This window comes from Vigna angularis, chromosome 3 (genome assembly GCF_016808095.1).
Source record: "Vigna angularis cultivar LongXiaoDou No.4 chromosome 3, ASM1680809v1, whole genome shotgun sequence".
Taxonomy (NCBI): domain Eukaryota; kingdom Viridiplantae; phylum Streptophyta; class Magnoliopsida; order Fabales; family Fabaceae; genus Vigna; species Vigna angularis.
Window position 1 is genome coordinate 30,119,697 of NC_068972.1, and position 5,695 is coordinate 30,125,391.

Genomic DNA, 5,695 nt, shown 5'->3' on the forward strand with positions numbered 1-5,695 from the left:
AACAGTCTGGATATTCTTGGCATGGCCCCAGACAATGCTGTCTGCTCATACCTGTTCACAATCATCATATTTATTTATTTTAAAAATCAGTTAATATAATTATTTTTATTCATATCATTATTACTCGTGATATTATTTTATTACTCAATTATTTTCATTAAATAAGTTAACTTTTGAAATTAAAAATATATGCTTGTGTTTGATATACGTACCTAGTGAGAATAGAAAAACAAAAACCAAGGCTGCCAATATATGCTTCACTGCAAAACCCATTTTTGTGTAGTTTTTTCTTCAACTTTCAATCCCCTGTGACAGCAAAGAAATTTGTCAACTATTTACGAACTTTCTTTCTAACATGAACATATTTACACACTTTGAAGAATATTATATATAAGAATGACATTAAAAAGAAAACTGTTGCTCCTGCAACTAAAATATTTGTACACATTTATAATCATAATTGATAATCCCACCATTTGATTTTAATTGGTACTGTAAATTATATTAAAGAAATTATTTATTGAATTTTATAATAATTTTAAAATTTGGTCAATGATTAGTTTACTAGATTAATAAATTATGAGTCAAACTAGTGTGATTGTATTAACTGATATCAATTTAAATAATGTATAACATTAATAATAATCTCATAATATATATCATAAAATAATTTCTATTTTACACAAAAACAAACAAAACCTATAATGTTGGTCTAGAAGTAAAAGTTAGAAGGAGTAAAAGAAGTTTGGGTTAGAAAACAAAACTTACATAACATTTGTTTATAAAAAAAATTATCATATTTTTATTTTAAAATTACAATGTTAAAAAAATGACAAATTTAAATATAATTTATTTTCTCTACCAAGAATAATAGTAAATATCTCAACTATTTCAGAAATTCCTGTTTATAAAAAGTTTAATTTATGATTAGAATACTATTGTTTTTAGATAAATTTATTCAATTTAAACTTTTTTCAAAGTTTAAACTTGGTTTTCATCACATTAACCTGATAATAAAAATATTCGTATTTTAAATAATATATTAAATCTAAACAAGATAAGATAGAAATAAAAAATTTATATAACTATATAAGTACAAAAATATATATACAACCGAAAATTAAAATATATATTAATACATTAATACATTAATACATAAAATACAATAATATTGCAAAAATAAATTAACTTGATATAAAAAGATAACATATTAGAATCGAATTAATTAGTTACAATTGGAATAATTAACTATTATGTATATTGAAATACTATTTATATATATACTATAAATGATTAATGTAATTTATAATATATAAGACTGACATTCATTTTTTATATACGTGTTTTCTTATTTTTTAACATTTTATCTTTATTTTTATAATTATAGTAATTAAAAAAATTTAAATATTTCTATAAAAAAATTATATATTTTTATGATAATAATTACATTAAATTGTTTTTAGCCGAAAGGAACAATTTGATTCTTCTAAAGTGCAAAAAGTAGTATTGTTCAAAGTACTGACCGTGGAATAGTTGATGAATACTGACAGAAGATCACCTGCACAAAATTTCCTTATCTTCAAGTCACTGAGAGTTTAGAGAAATTATAGAATATGAAATAAATTAAAAATTGAGTAATATTTCCTTGTGAACAATATGTATTTATAGGTCAAGACTTAAATATTTAAAAGATATTTAAAATAAATAAAATATATGATTGATTATTGAATATTTCTCATTCAATCAATTATAATCATATATATTTAAGTAATGATATCAAATTTGATTTATTCGAATTTTATATTACTACATTTTGGAATACCAAAAATAATTAATATCAAATAAATTATGAATTTCATTTGAGTTTATAAAAATTATATTAATAAAAATAAAATTATTAATAAAAGAAATAGTAATCATAATGTTTTAAGTGAATCTTACAAAATTGGTTCATAAATAAAGTTTATATTTACTTAAATTTGTTTTATTTTTATTGATGTAAAATGTTTAATACAAGTTTTTCATGCTAAAAAAATATATATTTAAAATGTAAGATTAAATATTAATGAATGTTCTTACCGTGTTTTGATAATAGACAATATAATAAGTTTATCAAAAAACAAATATCATGAGAATAAATTTTATATAACTTCAATATTATTTTAAAAATGTACTTTAGACATAATTTTACCTTATAAAATAAGTTCCTAAGGTGAAGTTTGTACACGCTTACGTAATATAACATTTTCTTGTGGATTGAGATCTTTGTTATGTGTTAGATATAGTATCTATTTATGCAATATAAAAATAATTGATTCCTTCTTAATTATGTTGCTTATTCGTTAACAAAATATATGACATTTTGTTGTATTTAACACAACATATATATGTGAATATATTATATGTTTATATAATAATAAACACAACTTGCAATCACCAAATAAGTTCATAAGCATGCTCCTTCAAAAGAAAGCACGAGACATTCCTTACTAAATAAATAGATAGTTAAAACACATTTTACCATACATTATTGATTAAATATACTTCATTTACAATGACGATATTATTAAAATGAGATGTGACATTCACTATGTATATCATATGTATATCATGTGTTGATTTGTTAACAAGTCAATTTTAACTTATTACGTCTTATTTATTATTTATATCACATTGTATAATATTGTTTTAATTACTAATTTTGGTCATATGTTTAACCTTTGATTCATTTTGGTCATTATACTTGTTTTTTACTTAATTGAATCCATATTTTTGTAAAAGAATTCAATGTAATCACTTTAGTTAACTTGACATTAACATCATTTTGAAGTGTATTAAAATTTAAGTTTGTCGCATGTCAAAATTTGGATTATCTTCTTTGAATTTTTCTTATTTTAATATATGAAAATAAAAAATAATTCATATTTTCACATGAAAACCTAGGAATTTTGCACATACGCGCCAATTTAAAAAATGAGTCACATTAACTCTTGTATACAAAAGTAAAAACTAATTTGAATCTTTTTAAATAATTTTCAATCAGAAAAATAAATATTAAAATAAATTAAAGAGTTATTACGAATAATTTAATAAAAGAAATATTAAGGTGAAGTTAGATACTTAAAGTGAAGTGGTCATTTGTTATGCGTATCACTTACCGTTACCACTAATTTGATAGAAAAGATGCATTGTTAAAAGAAAATAAAACTGAATTAACAATATTTAAAATAGTAGCATGAAGAAATTGAAAAATAAAATTTTAAAGATATTCTTCTCTTACCGAACTTTTCTTCACATGCATTTCTTCACAGTTCAAACAAGTAAGTCAATTACACAAGGTAAATAACACAAGTGGGTTGAATTATCTAACATTTCTTTATTACAAATTGGAAAAGTATGGGGCAAGGACTTTCTGCACCTATCAAATTTCTTTATGCACCCCATCAAAAGCCTTTAAAAATTTATTTCCATATAGAAGCTGGGTGATTGTTTACGGAAAAAATTTCCAAATTTATTTTAATGTGTTTCAAAAATATGAATTCAGAAATGATAGGGTGTAAGGATATGGTGTAGAAAGTAATAGCCAAAGTATGGGTCCATTTGCAGGATGAAAATATTGGGCTTGTGAACTGAAAGTCATGTTTGAACTAGGCCTTTTTTTCCTACACTCCTATTATTACTAATTGCATTTCTATACTAACAGAAAAAAAAAATTAAAATATTTTTTCTCAGTGCATTACCGCCACTACTTTTATCATCACTGGCATTACCGCCCCTGTCTTCTATAAGTCAGTAAGTAAAATATCGTTTTAAAAATAATGGAGTTCAATTAGAAACTATAGAGGTACAGAAAATAAGAGGCTGTTGAATTAACTATTTCTTGTTGGGCCTACCCAACTTATTTTCTAATTTGTTTTTAATATGGGAGGGAAATGGGCATGCTTTGTTATTCAATGTTACTATATTATGTTTGTTGATAATATTGGAAAATCTATATCTTAGGTGATTCGACAATTCAAGTTAGGAACACCATATATTTGTATTTTATTTTTATTATAAGAACATTTTGAAATATATTTTAAAATAAAAATATAAGCATTCTTAAAATTTGTCAATATCAAGTAAAATACTAATTACAGAAAATTAAACATGGATTAAAAATTTAAAGTTTTCAATAAAGTGCAAAAACAAAGCAGAAGAGGTTGAATTGTATTTTTCTTAAAAGTACTTAGAAATCTTAACTCCTTTTATATTTCTTTAAAATATGTTTTTCCTTTAAGAGTTAAAGAGAGAAAGGGATAAGAGAATTTATATGATTCGTCCCAATCATGAAACTTCCTTCATTTTTTGAAAATCTCCATGTTTCACTAAAAACAAAATTTACAACTAGTATTTTTTTGTTTCTACCTTTAGAAAAAATAAAATAAAAACTTAATTATTCTGGTTTACTTATTTTTCTAAGCAATTACTCCAAGTAATTTTTTTTTTCAATATATTCGGCTTTAATATCACTTATAATAAATTAATTAAAAGGAGTTATGATCCAAAACGTCTAAAATAGATAAATATAAGGACTAACTTATGTTTTTCTCAACTAAAAGCATCTTCAAAGATACAATAGTATAGAGTTTAGAAAAATCATAGCGACATTTTTTTTCAAATAGACATAGATAAATAGTTCTATTTTATTTTTCATATTTGAAATTGCTTATATATAAAAGTACTAAAAAATAGATAGTCATTATACTCACTTGCTATTGTCTAATGCTTAATGAGGTAATAAAAAGACCATTAATATTATACACTAAATCATATTTAATGTATTTAATTGATAGGTTTCACGCCATGGATTATTTTTAAGTGAATATGTTTTCTCCACTAGATTATGCTCTTAGAACATTAATTTTTGATTTCCCCATTAATGTTAAGGAAAATATATAAAAAAATCCCAAGAACAATATTAAATAACACGTATATATATCATAAAAACAGTTATTTGTATTTAGACCATATATCATCTAATATAGACATAATTTGGTCTAATAAAGGTTATAAATAATACTTCATTTGAAACCTTAAAACATGATTGTGTATGTTATTCACCAGAATAAGATTTTTAATTATTTATTCTAACAATAACTAATTATTAAAATATTAATGTATTAATAATGATATACATAATTCACGTAAGGGAAAATTAAATTTCATCCCTTAATTATTTTTATATATATTACATTTTTATTGTTGAAACTCAGAAGCTAACACAAGGAATTTGTAAAGTTTCAAATTCCGTACTATAAAGTTTAAAGCATCATTCTTTTTTTTTTTTTTTCTCTAAAGTCTTAAAACTAATGATAAAGTGGTCAACATTGTTTAATCACTCCCAAAAAAAAAGTGTTCAACATTACTAACTAATGATAGTGAAAATAATAGGAAAATATATTTATAAGAAACTCGTTCATGACTTTAAAAGTAATGAAAAGTATAACTTTTAAAAGAAAATGGAAAATCCACATAATTTAAACGTTTTTAAAAGAGATAAGTAATAAGCAATGGCTTTGAAGTATTACAGAATATGCAATGGGGTAATGATCTCTAGAAAATGGTATTGATAAAAATAAAGACTAAAAAATCAGAAAATTTTAAAAAATAATTATGGTGTAAATATTTATTTATTTATTTATTTTCTTAAGAA